The sequence below is a fragment of the Leuciscus leuciscus genome, assembly GCF_965113295.1.
Source record: "Leuciscus leuciscus genome assembly, chromosome: 3".
Lineage (NCBI taxonomy): Eukaryota > Metazoa > Chordata > Actinopteri > Cypriniformes > Leuciscidae > Leuciscus > Leuciscus leuciscus.
In genome coordinates, this window is record NC_138727.1 from 39,274,394 (window position 1) to 39,295,807 (window position 21,414).

Sequence of the window (21,414 nt, forward strand, 5' to 3'; positions counted from 1 at the left end):
CGACCCTCGGGACCAAGATGGCGGCCAAATCCAATATGGCCACCGCCCGAAAAGGGTCCCGGCTTTAACTTTTGAACCACATGAGTTACAAATACAAACTTGATATGTTTTTCAGCTTAATTGATCATGAGAAACACATAGGAATGTTTATATTTATGACCCAGTATATCTGGACCCCTCGATCCTCCAATTCCAATATGGCCGCTGTCCAAAAAAGCAGTTTGGGCTGTAGTATGGGGCCTTACACACCATTGTTCGCGCAAATTCATCTACAAGCACCAAATTTGGCACAGATGTAGCTGAGGGGATACTGAAATGATTTAGCCAGGGCGCCCGAGCCAATGGTCCCTGAGACCAAGATGGCGGCCAAATCCAATATGGCCGCCGCCTGAAAGGGTTTCGGCTATAGCTTTTGAGCCAGATGAGATACAAATACAAATTGATGTCTATTTTACCTTCTTTGACCATGGGAAACCCATAGGAATACTTACATTAATGATTGGGTATATCAGGACCCCCCAAATTCCCTAAATTCAATATGGCTGCTATCCAAAAAACGGTTTTGACTACAAATTTTGAACCAAATGCGCTACAAATGAGGATGTGGTGTCTATGTTATGTTTATTGACCACAGGAAGTCCATTGGCATATTTATATTTATGCTTGTGTAAGTCTGGAACCTGTATTCTTTTCAAGACTGTGGTTGAAAATCCTTTTTTTTTTTACCACAACTTTGAAGGTTATTCTCAATGTTGATTCATTTCCTTATAGAAGTGAAATGGTTTTCAGTTTACCACAGGTGAATACATTTCAAAGTGTAATCATATAAGAAAAAATAAGACACAATTAATATTGCAAGGCAATATTTATATTATGTCAAATTGTTAAAATAATAATATAGTCAATTTTTCCAAAACTCTTAAAGGTTTGCTTAGCATAACAAAAAAACAGCAATAACATAAAAAACAACAGTGAATTCTCATGGTCTCTCACATGAATTATCACTATCACTCACAATCACCGGATCTCTCATTGTCTTCACCATCATTGTTTGTACAAGCACCCTCACATGCACATATAGAAGTGCAACGAACTCCGGCTTTACAGCACTTACAGTGCCCTCTACATGCTGTCTTGCAGCCACAGTGGAGGAGAATGGTGCAGGCTTTACTGGCGTCTCTGAGATTAGTCCAGTAAGGTTCCCAAGTCTTGCTCGTAGAGTCCCGAAACCATCCCCATGCATTAAACTCTGGGATATCTTGCTGGACAGCGGTTGCCTGATTCCAGTAGAAGCTGGCCTGCAGAAGTGCTCTTTTGATGTGCTGAATCAATGCAGCTTGGGTGGGTGGCAGGTTCTCGAGAGACTTGGTACCATTCGAGAAAAGGTGATGTCTAGCTTCATCTACACGGCTGGAACCACAGCTCTTGCTGTACATGATGACGACCATACGCTCCAGTCTTTGGACATGGACGTCATTGTTGATCTGTTCAGGCTCCAAGGTGAGGGTAACCAGAGATTCTGTGAGATCTGGTGTTGCCTCCCAAGCTGCCCATGCACTCTTTTTCCCATGGCACAGGAAGGCTGAGGTTGTGTCACAGCCTGTTAAAGCGTGGAAGAGTGGTAAGGCTAGTGACTTCTGGGGACCAAGATCCTTGCTGATTTCATGAGCAGGAATGTCCCTATAGTTTTTTCCACCTGCAAAGCCGATCCAGAGCTCTGTGAGGCCGAGTGTGTTGAAGAAGCGGATGGCAAGGATGACAACATCGCTGTCGACAGTCCGGACAAATGCCTTTTTATGGCCAACTGGCCCCAGCATGTGCAAGATGCAGGATTATTCTTGTATCTGCTTCTGGATGATTACAAGGCTGAAGGGCAGACATGTCATACCCTGGTCTGTTGGAGAGTAGAGCATCTTTCTTGGTGGAAAGGAGGAGTTTACCTGACATGCCATGCTTGGTTATCTCTTCACTGATATATCCAAATAGTTAGATATATAACAATATATCCAGTATATATATAATAGATATATCCAGTTACGTTTTGGAATTGGAGTTCTCCCATCTACTTTAGTTCTTGATCTGGTTCCTCTGCGTTGGTGAGTTTGTGTTTTGAGGTTCTCCTCTGGATATGTATCAAACACAATATCCAATCACGTGACAGATTCATAGCTCATGTGTGACCTCACAAACCCAGCAATATTGGTGTTAACGTAGTCATGGAATGTTTTTTCAGTAGTTGGCCGGACCATTTGGACCATGAGCTATGAATCTGTCACATGAGCTCATCATGTACAGCAAGAGCTGTGGTTCCAGCCGTGTAGATGAAGCTAGACATCACCTTTTCTCGAATGGTACCAAGTCTCTCGAGAACCTGCCACCCACCCAAGCTGCATTGATTCAGCACATCAAAAGAGCACTTCTGCAGGCCAGCTTCTACTGGAATCAGGCAACCGCTGTCCAGCAAGACATCCCAGAGTTTAATGCATGGGGATGGTTTCGGGACTCTACGAGCAAGACTTGGGAACCTTACTGGACTAATCTCAGAGACGCCAGTAAAGCCTGCACCATTCTCCTCCACTGTGGCTGCAAGACAGCATGTAGAGGGCACTGTAAGTGCTGTAAAGCCGGAGTTCGTTGCACTTCTATATGTGCATGTGAGGGTGCTTGTACAAACAATGATGGTGAAGACAATGAGAGATCCGGTGATTGTGAGTGATAATGATAATTCATGTGAGAGACCATGAGAATTCACTGTTGTTTTTTATGTTATTGCTGTTTTTTTGTTATGCTAAGCAAACCTTTAAGAGTTTTGGAAAAATTGACTATATTATTATTTTAACAATTTGACATAATATAAATATTGCCTTGCAATATTAATTGTGTCTTATTTTTTCTTATATGATTACACTTTGAAATGTATTCACCTGTGGTAAACTGAAAACCATTTCACTTCTATAAGGAAATGAATCAACATTGAGAATAACCTTCAAAGTTGTGGAAAAAAAAAAAAAGGATTTTCAACCACAGTCTTGAAAAGAATACAGGTTCCAGACTTACACAAGCATAAATATAAATATGCCAATGGACTTCCTGTGGTCAATAAACATAACATAGACACCACATCCTCATTTGTAGCGCATTTGGTTCAAAATTTGTAGTCAAAACCGTTTTTTGGACAGCAGCCATATTGAATTTAGGGAATTTGGGGGGTCCTGATATACCCAATCATAAATGTAAGTATTCCTATGGGTTTCCCATGGTCAAAGAAGGTAAAATAGACATCAAGTTTGTATTTGTATCTCATCTGGCTCAAAAGCTATAGCCGAAACCCTTTCAGGCGGCGGCCATATTGGATTTGGCCGCCATCTTGGTCTCAGGGACCATTGGCTCGGGCGCCCTGGCTAAATCATTTCAGTATCCCCTCAGCTACATCTGTGCCAAATTTGGTGCTTGTAGATGAATTTGCGCGAACAATGGTGTGTAAGGCCCCATACTACAGCCCAAACTGCTTTTTTGGACAGCAGCCATATTGGAATTGGAGGATCGAGGGGTCCAGATATACTGGGTCATAAATAAACATTCCTATGTGTTTCTCATGATCAATTAAGCTGAAAAACATATCAAGTTTGTATTTGTAACTCATGTGGTTCAAAAGTTAAAGCCGGAACCCTTTTCGGGCGGCGGCCATATTGGATTTGGCCGCCATCTTGGCCCCGAGGGTCGCTGGCTCCGGCGCCCTAGCTAAATCATTTCGGTATGACCTGAGCTACATCTGTGCCAAATCTGGCGCTTTTAGATGAATTTGCGCGAAAATGTGCTTAAGGCCCCCAACTACTGGGCAATTTTGAAACCTCTTTGCTGATGGTTACTATTAAAACAGTAATATAGGCAGAGGAGGCCACTAGAGGTTTTATTGTCCTTTTATTGTTCAATTGTCATCAGAGTTTGGCTTGCTTGGTTGGTGTCTTGGAAACTGTGATTTGGACCAAATAATCAAACCACGCACGCACGCACGCACGCACAAAGTGATACACGGTTTTAACATGAAAAAAAAAACAAACAAAAAAAACACCTAATGTGATATTTTTGTCATGCATAAAATAAACCAGTACGAAACAGGTAAGAATGAATGAATGAATGAATGAATGAATTAATAGTTTATCATTTACTTTTTTTATTTAATTTAAATATTTATAGTTGCAAAATGCATTGATTTAAATTGCATATAATCAGCATAAATCTGTTTGTTGTGAAAACAATTGCATTTATTCAGTTAAAAAAAAGTATAAATATGGATAAATTATGGCTAGCTGTGGAACAAGCAATATTTAATGGGGTGGCTGTTTACACAATATAATTTTCAACTTAAAATGGAAAGTTGTTTATGCGTTTTGGCCGTTCATTTACACAACAATGGCGTTTTGGGGGCTTGAAAGTGCAAACTTTTGAAAACGGTTTTGGGGCTGCAAGTTTTTTTTAAAAACAATATCATTATCGCCTCCATTAAAACTACAGAAATGTAAATCTGTGAAAATGGTGATGTGTGTATATAAACACAAATGAATATTAATGCGTTTATAAACACGTGCGGTCAACACAAAATGAACGAATCGTTCATGACCGACCCATCACTACACCCCAGCACCAGTTATAAGGACTTGACACACACCCACACACACACACCCACACACACCCACACAGATACACAGATTGTCTGGTCTCGTCTATGGCTCATACTATATTTGTTTGGATTGTTACTTACCTGAAGTGTCCTCATGAGCATCCTACAAGAGAAAACGAAAGTTTTTTAACATCTCTCTCTCTCTCTGTGACTGTTCAAAGTGTGTGTGTGTGTGTGTGTGTGTGTGTGTGTGTGTGTGTGTGTGTGTGTGTGTGTGTGTGTGTGGCTACTCACCATTCGTCATTCATCATCATTTTCACTGCTGTGCTGCTTCACTCAGTTTCCTGTTTCCTCATTTACGAAAATAAAGTGTTTTGGATTTTGAATACTTACCGGTCAGTCCAGTGTGTGTTTCCTGACAGCCTAATATTTGTGTCTTATAATTTATTATACTAATTTTATAATAATAATACTTTAATAAAAACTGACAAATTGTGTACACTGATAAAACTTATTTTGTGGTGAAGTAAATAGGCTACTACAGAAAAAAACAATGTAATTTACATGAAAAAGTTAGTTCAGGCAAGAATAAAAAAAAAAAATTAAGTAAATTCTATTTTAGTACTCAATTCAAGCGCATAGAAATGAAAGCGTAAATATCAACGTTATCAAATTAAGTACAATTACTCAACTTGCCTGATACTGGTTTTCCCATCATGCACTGGGTTTTGAATAATTAATGTAGTTGATTTTTCACTGTTTTCCATCATTGCTTTTGTTGTTAGGATCAGTTAATTGCCATTTTGTGACATTTGAAGTTCATTTTCTACTCAAAATGACACATTCAAACACAAAAATGATCCATCAAATGTTACCGTCATTGTGTAGTCTACCAAGTAACTTCTGATATGTAGATATGGTGTCTACCACAATATCTATTGTATTAATTACTTAGATGTTTCTAAGTAAAGCATATGCTTTAAAAATGTGGTTTAATTCAATGTTATATTGTTTGAGTGAAATGTATTGCAAAGGAAACTTCAACTAAATAGATATTGCTCAACTTTTTATTAGCCAAGTTAAAATTACTTATTTTCTTTGTTACTTTCACTTAACTTAACTTGATAATGAGTATACTGCAATATTACAACTCTATTTGGTATAAGAGTTTGTCTGTTATGCTAAAAACAAAGTTGTTTAATCAATTAAAAAATTGCTCAAAGATTGTAGGTCAGCCTCTTGAGAAGCTTTATGATTCAGCCTATCATAACAATTTGCTAAGGCTGGCTAATAATATAGCTTCTAACCCTATGCATATCCTGCATAATGAGTTTGAACTACTACCATCAAAGCGGAGGTATAGAGTCCCCAGATTTAACAAAGTGAGGCTGAAACACTCTTTTGTACACCAGGCTATCTTAGCATTGAACAAAAACACTTAATCAGAAATCAAGAGTATTGTGAAGGTGTTGTAGATGCAGAAGTGTTGTACTGAATGCATAATGTGTGAGGTTTAAGTGTATGTCGATGTTGGATGTTGTAAACATAGACACTGTTATGCAAGAAAAATGTCAGACTTGTCTTACAATAAAGTATAAAAGTAAAAAAGTAAAGTAAAAGTAAACTTAGTTAAGTAGAGTTTACTTAATTCCACATTTAAATTTACTTAAAAAAATATGCGTGTGGAAGTAAATTTCGCATATTGTTTATTTCAGTGTAGGCTACTTGGATGGAAATTTTATATGCAATGCAAATACATAATCTTGAATTTGGACTAATATATATATATATATATATATATATATATATATATATATATATATATATATAATTGTATTTATTTTTTGACTGCAGTTGTGCGTACGAGGTAGTATAGGAAGAGATAATAATTTCTTGCGTCAAACTGTCACAGCGAATTCTGTTTTTTAATACCAGTAGTGCACTTTGCAGCCCAAGAAATCACCTTCTCTCCTTCTCCTCCGCTGCTTCTCTCCTCCTACACCGTCAGATAGGTGAGGCTTTGACCTTAATTCTTCATGGTCTGTCAGCCGCTCCAGGGCTGGCACAGCGGGTCATCAATAATGTCTGGCCCAGCATTGCCCACTGTTGGCATGGCTAACCTGCGGCTGCACTGCACCCTGCCAAGCCCTGGGAGAGTTTATTAATGAGAATAGCTTGAGTGGGCATAGGTGAGAAAGTGTGTGTGTGTATGAAAAGGCGGCCTTTTTTTTTCTGTCTTGCTGCTGGGGTTCCAAACTGTAGTTCTAAGGGTCTGTCTCCAAGACACCAATTTATTAGAGGAACCGTTTCACCAGCCATCTCTAAAACACTGGTAAGAGTGAGGAAATGCCCTCGGGCCAGTTCTCCATTGAACAACATTTGATCACCTTCACACTCTTTCATAGGACATGTGAACGTCTAGCTGTGTCTCACTGCACTCCTTAGGTGCACTGCCCACTAAAAGTAATTGTTAGTGGAACTGTTAAGAAGAATTGGAACCGCATTTGTTATTTTTGCATGATTCTCAACCCTGTTCCTTGCACAGTGTACTTAGACCTAAACAAGGGAGCATATTGAGTCAGTATTCCAAAACCAACTAATGTGCTGTTTATTAAAACAAAACAAAAAACATTCCTTTTACTTTAGGTTCCTGTTTTAGTGCACAGCACAATATGGTGTGCCATGCATCATTTCAGCAGGGTTCAGTAGCCTTGCTTTTTCTGGGTAGCTGTGATTTTCACTAAAGAAGCAGTGTCGTCTCATCTTCCCACTTCTATCCACCTCCACTCCTGCAATTACCTGAAAGCATTTGAATACGGTGCTCAGAATGGTGGCTTTCGAGTGTCTAAATAAGCTGGGCTGTTACTTGAAGACTGCTGTTGGTGTGTACTGTATGTGTTTGCTTGAGTGAAAATTAAATGCAAGTTTGTTGGTATGCTTTTACTCTTGACATCTGACATATATGACTTTTTAAGTACATTTGAGTCACAATCAATTGATTATATACTTCCTCCACAAACTTTCCCATATATTTGTTTAAAATTACTATTAAATAACTGTATTTTTGGTATAACAAATATACAGTATTTACTCTGCTCTTCATAACCTGTGCTTTTATTTTTATTGAAAGTAAATTGTTTAAATATTTAACTGCTCAATGAAATGGATCTCTCTGTAAGTATTGGAAAGTTATGGAACACTTTCATAGCTTTTGTCTGTACAAATGATAAATTATTTATTTATTGTCTTTTCTGCCATTATCATTTGCCACAGATGTGTCCTTCAATGAGATGTACATACCTGGTGAATGGACATATTCTAGATTTTTCAGCATGCTAATATGTGTACTATTTTAATGACCTGAATCATTTAAATTTATTTGAATAGTTTGATTTGAGCATGTTGCTAATGCTAATGGCATGATGGTTACATAGCACACACAAATAATAAATAATACAATTATTATTAATATGATTGTTGGGTTAACAACATTTATTTATTTGCTTTTTTAATAGTGTGTCCAATATGATTGACTGAATTAATAATTAGCAATCAACGGTAATCACATTTTATTTTTAATCCCAACTGAACTGGTTGCAGTGCATTCTGGAATATCCTTCTCTCTGAAGGATACATGCAATGCAATGATTTTGGCCAAAAAAGAAGGTATCTAAGGCTGTGAACATGTTGCTTACCAAAACGACTTTAGTATGTTCGGAAGTGTGCCTTGAAATCATGTCTAGGTAGGGAGTTTGTTACATTTCCACTGAGCTTCTATCTTTATTTCCCAGCAGACTGACATCACTGTCTTCTAAGGGGACCAGGGAGAGTGTGTGTGTGTGTGTGTGTGTGTGTGTGTTGCTTTAGCATCAGCAGAGGGTATTTTTGTGTGTGCACAGCAGGATGGCACAGCCATAATTAAGACAATTAATTCAAACGGAGAAGAGCATTGCACATTAGCCAAAACATTTGCACACTGCTGATTTCAGCCGCTGGCTTTAAGAAATGTCATTGGCATCAGGGCTAATCTGATTAAGGGTTTGTTGTCTGTTAATGCACAATTAAAGGAGTGGGGGTGGGGGGTGGGCAGTGTGTGTCTTACACATACTCACAATCTTCCCTCCCACTTTCTTTTTTCCTTTTTCCTGCAGGGAAAAATATAGCTAAGACTATCAAACCCCTATGAGGTATTAAACTTGTCTTCCAATCAGGCCAAGCTTGGGATTGTCTGGTATTTCCCTGGGTTAAGATGGTCTAGCTGGTCTCCTTGCCTGGCCAAGCTGGTTGTTCACTGGTTGGGCTGATCGGCCTAACAAAACTATCCCAGTATAACCAAAATTACCGTTTTTTGGGGATGACAGATACATTAATCAAGTCATTTTAGAGACATTTCAGCTATATTTTGTGTTTAAAAGGTCCATTATCCATTGCCAATAGTGTAGAGTTGTATAAAGCACAGCTCACACAGAAGTTACTTTAAAACCAAGCAGCTTTCTGTTGTTCAGCGTGGAAAATCATGACTAACTTGATCATGAGTGAGATAGGCATGGTGAACAATTGCGAAGATTCCCATTGGAATCACCAAATTTCGCTTGCAAAATTCCACTGAGCAATGGTAAATACACTGATAAAAATGATTTTGTGGTAAAGTAAATACTACAGAAAAAAACAATGTAATTTACATGAAAAAGTTAGTTCAGGCAAGAGTTAAAAAAAAAAAGTAAATTCTATATTAGTACTCAATTCAAGCGTGTAGAAATGAAAGCGTAAACATCAACGTTATAAAATTAAGTAAAATTACTCAACTTTTCTGATACTGGTGTTCCCATCATGCACTGGGCCTTGAATAATTAATGAGGTTGATTTTTCACTGTTTTCAAACTGTATTTACACTGTTTCATCATTGCTTTTGTTGTTAGGATTAGTAAAGTGCCATTTTGTGACATTTGGAGTTCATTTTCTACTCAAAATTACACAATCAAACACAAAAACGATCCATCAAATGTTACCGTCATTGTGTAGTCTACCAAGTATTGAGGTATCTGCGTTCACATGACGCTTAACATCTGATATGTAGATATGCTGTCTTACACAATATCTATTGTATTACTTAGGTATTTTTAAGTAAAGAATATACTTAATTCAGTATTATATTGTTTGAGTGAAATGTATTGCGAAGGAAACTTCAACTAAATAAATATTACTCAACCTTTTACAAGTGAAGTTAAAATTACTTATTTTCTTTGTTACTTTCACTTAACTTAGTTAAGTAGAGTTTACTTAATTCCATATGTGAAATTTACTTAAAAAGCTTGCGTGTGAAATTTACTTAAAAAATATGTGTGCAAAAACTTGGCAAAGAAAAATTGAGTACATTTTACTTATTATTTTTTTCAGTGTATGACCACACCGGTACAAGTAGTGAACATAACACAATGGCTATCTCATTTGTTAGGTTGACATCAATAGCTATATGGCACGACCTTGGAGACTGCCGGCCTATCAGAACACCCTCTTCTCCTTTCAAATCTCAAGAAAATTGGTGTATCTCTCCGTCTCGTTGTCTTTCTTTCAATTTGTGTCTTTGTTCTCTCGCTCTCTGACCTTGGCCTTATCATATTAAAGCTCCTCTATTTCCTGTAAGAGCTGCTCAATGGCTTTGTCTCCAGATTGGGCTGTTAGAGAAGAGTTCACCAGGTGCCTATCGGGCACATTTATCCCAGACTGTTCCAGAAATGAGTCAAGCAAATAAGCAGGGGAGGAGGCGCTTGCCGTGCAGATGGCTGTCTCTGACACAGAGAACAAATTATTCACCCCGCAGAGGCTAATGTACATTAGTGAGGCGACGTCTGCTGCCGGGAGGAGACGACAGGGACAGGTATCCCCACAACTCTTCTGCTGCAAGCCTCACAACTTGCTTTACAAAATGCTCATTAATCCACCGCCAATCGTTTGGTTTCGCTACAGTCGTACACCAGGGGAGCTGGAAGAACAGGTAGAAGAATAGAGCTGGAGTTGACTTATAATGCTAAGAGATAAAGAAAGGGTCAACAACAGGTGGAGCAGGGGCATAATAATTATTGACTCATTCAGAGAGACTAGTTTAAAAAAGGAGTTTCAAACTCAGATAACCTTGGGGCTGCGAGCCAAATTGTTTTTAGATAAAAAATGTTTCAGCTGTAGTGTATGTATGCATTTTATTTTTATTTTTTATTTTTCAAAAACAATTTTCCTTGCCCTGTCAGAATGTTCACTGATTTACAAGATTTCATATATATGTATTTGATTTTTTATATGTCAAATGTCATAGATTTCTATGATATATAGTGATCATCCAGAAAATTGTAAAAAAAAAGAAAAAAGAAAAGGAATACAAATTGATATTGGTGCATGGACAGACTGTTGAGGGACTCATCTCACCTATAATTCTGCTCTGTTTTTTGGACTAATGATGCCTGAGATTGTTTTCCTTGAGGACTGCATTTTCTCCTTGCATGATCGGCAGTCAACAGTCCCATTAATAGAGCATCATAATCTGATTTTGATGGTATGGTAATAAGTTATGTAAGTCACATAGCAATCAATTAATACAAATAATTTTAGATTTTTATTCATAAAATCATTTTATTTCAGACAAACAAGCAAAGTAATCCATGTAAAACTTTGAGGGGTTATTTCTCTAAATTCCCGGCTATGTGTAAATGTGGCCTTTGTTTGTTTTCATTGGACTTGTCTGCCTGTCTTCATGTCATCATCACGTGTCATCATCATTATCAATTCATCCGTATCACCTGGTTTTAGGTAATAATCATAATCATCATCATCATCATCATCATCTATATCACTTGTGTTCTGTTAATCAGTTTTGATCTGTGTTAGTATTTAAGTTCCTTCAGTTCAGTCAGTCTAGGTCTGTTCTCTGTTGTATTTGGTGTGTGTGAACCTTCTACCCGTTTGAGTTATATTATTGTAAGTAAACATTTTGCGTTGGAACTTTTGACTCCTCATCTTCTTCTGCCGGCACCGCACCCTGACGATTTGTTCCGAATCCACATTTAAGTGAGAGTCAATAAGATGAAGGATACAAAACTTATTTTTGCCATCCTTTACTGGAGCTAGGGGTCTGCAATTCTTACTATACATCAACAATCGCATGTAGTTAGTTTGTCATAAAAGGGCACTTTAAGAGACCATTACAGTAGAAATACTGTTTGACAATCATGCATGAAATGTAATATCTATAAATGTATAGACCTTGCCAGTGCTCTGTGAATATCATATAAACTGATGTGACCTGTTGGGGAATGTGAAATTTTTTTTTTTTTTTTTTTTACGGGTTATTTGAGTTCTTTTTTTTAGGTAATTTGATTGTTCACCCTTAAACATGGTAAAATCATGCTGGTTTAGTTTAGCACGTTCTCTCACAAAATGTTTGCGTTCCCCGAGGAACTTTGTTCTTTTGCAAAACTTTTGCTTTCTCAAGCAAATATATTTACGTTCTCTCGCAAACTTTTGCGTTCTCTCACAAAGATATTTGCATTCTTACGCAGAACTTTTGCATTCTTTCGCAAAACCTGTTGTGAGTTCGGACAAACACTTAGGACCTACTGTTTAGTGTTTTAGATAGTTATCAATGGAGCGGTTCAATGAGTTGTATTTTGAACTTAAGTATAAAGAAATACAGTCAGTGCTTAGTTCAATAAAGTTGGCAATATATTCACAGATTCGAACTTCCCGGACGAACTCGTGAGTGAAATGTTAAAACACAAATGACACCTCTTTCCAATCATCCAATCACAAAAGTGCAAAGTGCAAAACCTGAAAAGCCTTACTACAAAAATAGTCATTAACTTCAATATTACACAATGTACACCAATTTCTCTTCACACATCACTGTTCTCCTACTCACACAAAAGTTTGCAAGAGAATGCGGATATCTTTGCAAGAGATCGCAAGAGTTTTGCTAGAGAATGCAAAGTTTCTCGGTGGAACCCACCTCCCATCCCATATCTTTTTCACCGCAAAGTTTCTCGATGGAACCCACCTCCCATCCCATATCTTTTCACCACAATGTCCCTTTAGGTGCTCCCGTAGCTTTGCTTTTTTTGTTGGTTTTTTTTGCTTTGATTTTCTTTTTTTTTTGTGCTCTGCTTTGATTTGTTGATAGATCTTGTTTTGTTTTAAGAAGTAGGATAAAAACACATTTATTAATTTATAGTATTTGCTAGTTTGTTTGATATGATTTGCAATAGTATAGTTTGAAGATCTGATATTTGTAGAACATTTATTGGCTCTTTTAATCTTTGCAGTAAATTGCTTTTCTGAGTTGGAAACTCATTTTGGAGGTTTGCCATCCGAGTGCCATCTGTGTCGGCTCTTGCGGCTATAACTTTAGCTTAAATCTGATGTATCTTTGAAAGCCAATATGGAAGCTGACATCGGTTGAATCTTTTTGAATGCTTCTTGCCATCTTATCTGTAGCAGACCTTTCGGATTGGCCTGTGGTCAATCTCTGCGGTGGACGACAACCTGCTGTGGCAGCAACAGCAACTATGTGTATGATTTGATTTTACATGCTGATTCAATGTGAGCTGATCCAAGCAGCAGATCTTTTGATCATAAGAGCTCTCTCTAAGCAAACACATTGAGGTTTTGGTATCTACATTGCCTTTTATTGAATTAGGCAAATTCTTTCGCTCTCTAATAACCATCCACACGGATGGACATGCAATTTCATCATTCTATAATAGCAATTCAGTTGAAAAAAAAGCCATTGAAACTATAATAACCAACCCATTGAAACATTTGATAATAAAGACAATAGGGAAATAGGGCTTAACACTGTTTATCCCAAAGAAGACAATGTGTGGAACTGAAAAACATGTGTTATGGGTAAGTCTTTTAGAAAAATAGAGAGACATTGAGCTATACTATCACAATTATGTTTAGTTAGTTTTGTTTTCATGGACTTTTAGTTTGTATTCATCTGTTGCTTGTTTCCTTGTTCAGTTTCCCGCCACTCATCGGTTTCCATGGACACTCATTAATTATCACAGCTGGTTGTCATCATTCTCACTGTGTATTTACAACGCTATCTCACGACCAATTCGTACGAATGATAAAAAGTTGGCTAATTCGTACGACCTCACTCGTACGAATTTGTACGATTTGTCTAAACCCACGTGATGGGTAGGTTTAGGGGCGGGGTCAGGGGTAGGTCATTCGTATGAATTCATACGAATTGGCCAATTCGTAAAATATGTACGATTTTGCAAAAATCGTACTAATTCGTACGAGTCAGGTCGTATGAATTCGTACGAATAAGCCACTTTGTAGAATTTGTACGTTTTCCCGTGAGATCGGGCTGGTATTTAAGTTCCTCTGTGTGCTCACTTCAGTTGTCTGGTATTGTTGGTGTATTGTGTGCTACACTCTGTCGAGTTGCTGTTTCTACACCTTGTATAATCTGAGTCTACTTTGAGTTTAAATAAAAGGACTTCTACCTGATCTTCTCTGCCATTCGTCTTCATCATCGGACTGACAACGTTACATATACGTCACTTGAATAATAAGACCGTGACCTTTTTAAGAAATATATTGCATTGGAAACAATCACATTTAGTCAAGCTACAATGATCCATGCCAAGTAATGATTTATTGATTGAGCCCCAGCTCTCATGATTAAAAACAAACAAATAAAAAAGTAAGTTGGTATGTTCTGGAGTTAATACCTGCACACAAATCTTTTGTTACACCTCTAGCAGGTCACTTTTTATTTTATTGTTTCTCCCCCGTTTCCAATGAATAGACTGTCTGTGCCATTTTGAGCTCACTTGTGGAGGTACTGCCAGGCCATTGAAGGGTCAGATCAAAATTGTTATTGATTGTTGAGTTGTGAACCCATGCATAAGCAACATCTTAAAGGTGCTGTAAACAATTCCAGTCATTCTAACTTCCGCCATTTTGTTAGCTTGAACCAGATGGCCACTCAACAAAACCCCATCCACTGCAAACTCAGGATGTCAGGAAACCCAAATGTGCAAAATTATTTACAGTCAGAGTTTCTGATTGGTACAAAAAAGAAAGAAAAAAAGCCTTCACAGAGAAGACCTTCCAAAATATTGTTTTTTCCTCTCACCTAGGTTTGAGACCTCTGTTGGACAAAGAAAAACCTTCTAACTGTAGAATCTTAATTCTTATTTACTGTCAGATTTGATTTGGAGTTGCAGAGCCTACAGCAGCTGTCTAATTGTGTTAATAGTGGACATGTTTGTGTTATCGTGCTGGTACATAATGTTCATGATGTTGTCTTGTTCATGTTACCATGCTTCAGGACAGTTTAGCCTGATTTGAATTCCCCTTCTCTATTGTTCATAGCCTTTAAAGCTACAATATGTATTTTTTTGTTTCGCCGCTAGGGGTCGCTAACCTCTTACAATAACAAAGGTGTAGGCTGATGACGCATAAGCGGAATTATGGTACTTGTCGTCATGCCGAAGGATCTAATAATGTTCATGGATGAGTGAATACATTGATGTTTTTAACATGACTGTGGTATAAAGCAGGCCGCTATTGCTAATGAGAAACAGATTTCAGCGCCACACCTGAGTCCCACGGATATAAAGAAATAAGGACATTTCATTCTTCCAAACTTCCCGCAAATGCTGAATTAATACTCACACAGGTCAGTTTATTAAACGAATGAAACTTGTGAGGTAACAAAGCGCTGTTTCACTTGGTCTACACTATCACACTAAACTGTATTTGAGTGTGTTGAAAGTTATAATGTTATTCTATGTGTTAGTTTGTCTGTATGAGACTAGCAGTGAGCTAGATCAACATTAGAATAGCATACTGATCATATTCTAACATTTCATCATGTTGAGCTATATAACATTGATTAGTTTTATGTACACTTGCGCGTCTCTGTCAAGTCGAAGTTTGTCACGGACGTGGAGCTCTCGGCATCTCGAAAACGCCACGCTGATATTGATCCTCGTTTTAGTTCTCCTTTTGTCCCAAAGTCTGTTTGCCATGGTCCATAATGTTTGAACGAAACAACAACAGTGTGTGGGTGCCGCTAGACGTAAAGCAGTTGTCCACGTCTGTCGCCATGGTTACTATGGCAGTACGAGCGGAAACCAGGCCTAACATAATATTATGTCATTGACAGGCGACAAGTGAACAGGGACGAGCCATTTTTTAAAATTGGAATTTCTCTGAAATTAAATATCTTTGGGAACTTTTGGGATATTGTAAGTACACAACTGCAGGAAATATATCATAATGTGCAAGTGATTTTTGGATATTTTATTACAAAATTCTTACATTGTACCTTTAATATACATGTCACTTGCCTTTTTCCCTCTCTAGTGTGCACACAAATGTACTTGACCATCTAGTGTATACATTTTTAAAAGGTTTTTTTTTTTTACTTAGAAAGCATTAATCATTTGGTGATGGGATATATATATATATATATAATGACAGAATGATCATTATATGATATAAATGACAGAATATGATGACTGAATATGTATGTATATATATATATATATATATATATATATATATATATATATACATACATATTCATATTCAGTCATCATATTCTGTCATTTACTCACCTTCATGATGTTCCAAACCCACAAGCTGTTGGTTAATATTCGAAACACAATTTAAGATATATATATATAATGAAATACCAAAAAAGTTTCTGTCCCTCCATAGAAAGTCCAAGTAATCAGCTTAAAAGATCCAACAAGTTTATAAAGGTATTGTAAAACTAATTCATATGAATAAAGCAATTTAATCCAATTCTGTAAAGAGATAGGATTGCTGGTCGTGGAATGTCTGATAAGTGAAGTACTGTCTGCTGATCGGTCGGTGTCTGTTGGAGCAGTGTGCCTTTAAGTGCATAAAGTATCCAACATTACACACTTTTTTGAGGTTTTAAGAATTATATTATTCACATACTCTGCACATAGTCCACTCGCTTATTCTGTTCTCACTGTGTGAACACGCTACTAGTACTGCTTATACTAAATGGTGTAGAATAGTGAAGAAATATATAAAATGTGTCGTCTTGTTTTCCAGTTTAGACTGTTAAGCTTAGAGAAAAGCCAACTACAAACGGGTAGTTCTTAAAAGCGTATAGCTTGAGAAAACAAAACTATTCTACTTAAGCTTAACACCCAAAGGACTTTCTCTGTTATTAGCCAAAATGTCGACGCCATGGAGCCAGAAAAGCAATGACAATGTTAATTTGGTTATGTCTGAATTATTCTATCTCCTGCTGCCAGATGGGACTATCTGTAATTAGCCCAGTGAAGGAATCGCTTTTCCGTTTTGGCAAGACTTAATGAATATGAGTCTCTTTCAATATGAGATTCAAAAGCCCACGTAGGTTTTGCTAAGGCACCTGGGCCAGTATCTCTAGCGCTAATGAAATCCTACTGGAAACAAACTGGCTGGTGTAGAAAGTCTTCAATAAAGCAACAGATTCTACCATTTATCCTTCTTGATTGTGCCAGAAATTAGACCTTACGGTTTTTCATATCCTCTCTATCTGTGTGAGAATCTTATTCTCATCCTCTCCGAGTCCCTGGCCTTGCCCTGGCACATCTGTTTTGACAGATGTTTGACTAAAGAGATTTGGCTGGCTGTTCTCTCAGTGGTAACTTAAGTTTTCCCGATCCCTGTTTGATATTGTTCCACTAGAAGACAGTTACAGAGAACACCTGCTAATGCTAACTCGACTTACTTCTTCCCACTTGGAGAGTCATTTAGGTTCACTGCGTGTTCCGCTTTTCTGTTCTCGCATGCGACCTAGCAGGTACCAGCTGCTCATCGAGACTCAATTATCGTCAGGGATCATTGAGGGGGACGATTTGTGGTATTTTAGCGAACTTATTTAATTGTACAGAGCTTGATTAGCCGTTTCAGTGAGTGGTCCCTGTGTATCTTAATGGGACTAAACAGTGACTAAAGACTTGATTTTGAACAGTGCAGTTTGTCTCACTATGTTTTGTGCACATTAGTGGTCTATGAACTCCAGCAGTCTTGCTTCAGGGAGATTGCGTTTTATGCTATAGGTAAAAGACACTGCGAAGGACATTCATTAATTCATTCATTCATAAAAAATGGTGTAATATATCTGTTTAATTGTTTAATTGTTTAGTTAAATATATCCTTAACTCTTTCTCCGCCAAACACGCCATTTTCCGTTATTTGTGAGAAAATGCTTCCCCGCCAAACACAGAATTTTCTTGCTTTCCGTGTTTTCACACTGTTATACTGCAGGGGGCGCTATGACACATCTTCTGAAAGAGTACTTAATCTCTGGATCAAAACACAGGCGAAGAAGCAGAATCTAGCGATAGCATATGTAAGCAGATGCATATGAAAAATAACGCGATCATCAACATTAAACAGCAAATAATTCCAAACTGCCTTATGTTACTGAATGAAATGTTGACCCAAGACGAGCTATAGGACTCTGCAAGCTTTGGGGGTGTTGATGGACTCGATTTACTCTGTTTTGATTATCGTTCTGAATCCGATCCGGATGTAGTCTTTGACAAAAACATCATTTTCTCATCATTTTGCTCAAAATGCTGCTTAAAAAAAAAATAAAAAAATAAAAAAATAATAATTAACTTAACCACATTCAAGTGTTGATTTAAAAAAAAAAAAAAAAAAAAAAATGCATGAAGCGAGAATAAAACTGTTTGTTTTGTTGTTGTTGTTTTTTAAAGCAGAGGGTCTGTTCTTTCTTTTGATATATTATTGCATGTTCAGTAATGTTCATACAACAAAATATTCTGGGAGCCATGACATTTTTTTGAAAATTATAAATGCTGGCGGTGGCTGGCAACAACAACAACAAAAATATATATATTTATTTATTTTTTTGTATATATAATTCATTATTTCATTTATTTATCTATTTATTTATTCCATTCATTCATATGAATGTTTATTCATTCATTCATATAAATGTTCACTCACTCACTCACTCACTCACTCACTCACTCACTCACTCACTCACTCACTCACCAAAAATTGTGTCAAATGTCTATGGCATTTTTTTATTTTATTTAGTTAAGTATATTCTTAACATATTTATTCATTAATTCATTCATTCATTCATTTATGAATGAACGGACAAACAAACAAATAAACAAACAAACGAATGAAGTGTCAAGACTGAAGTGTGCACTGATTTATTTTTTATTTATTTTTTTTTGATCAGTCTTTTTTTTTTTTTTTTTTTTTAGAGAGACCATTTTTCAATACCTTTTTTTTTTTTTTTTTTTTTTTTTTTTTTTTTTTGCTATAGGACACGGTTGCAGTGACCCAAACATTAAACAGAGAGGGACAGAGACTGCAAGGTTTTGTAATGCACACCTGTTGCTTCATTTCCATTAGATGTAATGTAAATGTAATGTCTACATTTTTCATTGCTGGTGGCCTACATTATCACTGTATGCAGTGGCTGCTACAATTACAGCATTTGTCATTTAAAAATAACAGAAAAAATGCAATGAATTGACAAGGTTTCCATTATGTAATCCACTTAAATTAAATTTCAAAGTCTGTCTGCCTCTGTCTATCTATCATTCCGTCCATCTTGTGCATATTTAACTGATTTAATGACCACAGTAATCTAACACTAATAGTCCCTGTGTGTGATAAAGTAATTGCCCCCCACTTAGAGAAGAACAATTAAAGGGGTTATTAGAATCAGGCGACTGCACACAGCCAACCCTTATTTCAGTCACACATCACAGTCAGTACAATTCTCTTCTTTAGATGTTCCAGCACTAAACAACTAGAAAATTGTGTCGTGATCACTGCAACTATCTGATTTATTAATGGAATCTTTGGTTTGTCTACAGATAAAAAACAAAAAAACAAACAAAAAAAAAACATCTTAAGCTGGAGCTTTGTCCACCTGTTAATATGCTTCTTTTCTATCTCGGGTTGTGTGGAGTTACACTTACAGTATTCTTCCATATGTTGGCTCTGAACCGAATACTCACACACACTGACCTGCAAAAAGCCATCGTCATAGCAACAGACCATCATTCTTTCTACGACCATCACTCACACCTTTATATCTCCCAGTACTTTCATTTGTTTTGCTCTATCCCTCTCTCAACATACATATTCAGTAAGTGACATCTGGAATTGAACGTCATCTGTTTTAATGAGTAATTAGGTTCATCTCAGAAAATCGTTTAAAAACATTAGTTGCCTGTGCACATTTAAGGCGAGACACCCCAGGTGAATATAGGAAGACAAAAAAAAACGTATAAATATCACCATACTTCACCAGTTGATTGATTACATTCATAATTGCAAAAACATTTATTATTATTATTATTATTAATAATAATAATAATGTATTACAAGTTTTCCGAAAAAAAAACGTATAAATATCACCATACTTCACCAGTTGATTGATTACATTCATAATTGCAAAAACATTTATTATTATTATTATTATTAATAATAATAATAATGTATTACAAGTTTTCCGAAATTGTATGTTTAAATATGCAAATGAGGTGCTATCTAATTAAATATGCATTAATTTGCATACATTTCTAGAACAAAAATATTAACATCAGATGAAGTCAGGTTCAAAATTCCCGTTTATTTTTTTATATATATTAGAGTCAAAGGTTTGTACAGAAGGGATTTTGGATCTCTCTATTTATCACTCCACAAATCAGAAAATTCTGTCAACAGCCAAAAAGAAACAAATTTTCGCCAGTTTTTTAGGAATAAAATGTTGTATAAAATCTGGAAAAGGATATATGAACAAACCCCTCTGTAAAAACCTTCAGCATATAGATAAGAATAAAACTGTAAAGTTTGGTGAATGTAAGTGCTGCTGAAGTGCAGATTTCTGGCTCAATGTAGGAGAACAAACTCATTTTGAGAAAACGGCCTTTAAAGATCTATACTGTACTTGAAATCTACAGACGCAAATAGATAAAGTGCTCTAAAAGATACAGTTAAAAGTGTATTTTGGATGTTTTCTGTCCACTAATCTGAAAAGACACTGTGTGAAAAGCCCAAAAGCCCAAAATCTTAAAATTGACAGATGCATGAAAAAACACTGTCTGTAGTGTCTCCCCTTAAGCTTGAGCAAATATTCCAGATTTAGAACAAGTTAAAGAACAAGTTAAATTGACTGAAATCCTTGAGTTCAACCTAGCTCTCCTCAGCGAGTTTATGAACATTTATTAGAGAAGAAGCAACATCTGATTTGTGAATTAATCATTCCCGTGAGTTGCAGTCTTTTGGATAAATTGGTAGATTTGGTTCCCAAAATAAAATATGTATGATTCATTAAATCAGACTGACTTGATTCTCAATTTCAACTCATTGACTCTGTTGCAGCAGTTAAAAGCTCACTGGAGGGAATGATTATCAATAAATGACTCAAATGTTGGTATGTTACAAAAAAAAAAAAAAAAAAAAAAAAAAATGCTGTTGTATAAATTCAGGTTTATGTAGACCAGTTTTATGGTTTTCTTTTTCGAAGTTTAAAATCTCCGGTTTCTGTCCACTGTATTGCTAATTTAAAAAATAAAAAACAGAGCAGTGGAACATATGTATTGAAATAAAGCTAAAATAAAACAAATATTAGATGAAAAACTTACATTTTAAAACACAATTTAATTAGAACTGAATTGAATTCAACTAACTGAAATGAATAATACAATTAAATAAATTAAATAATAAAATATATATTTTTTTTTAATAAAATAAATTAAAGC

At 36.4% G+C, this 21,414-nt stretch overlaps 1 protein-coding gene across 1 annotated transcript in view; it reads left to right on the top strand.

Moving 5' to 3' along the window:
• The window catches only part of ctnna2 (catenin (cadherin-associated protein), alpha 2), a 535,329-nt gene that overhangs the window by 172,884 nt on the left and 341,031 nt on the right, over positions 1-21,414 (top strand). The gene's annotated exons all lie outside the window — the stretch shown is intronic.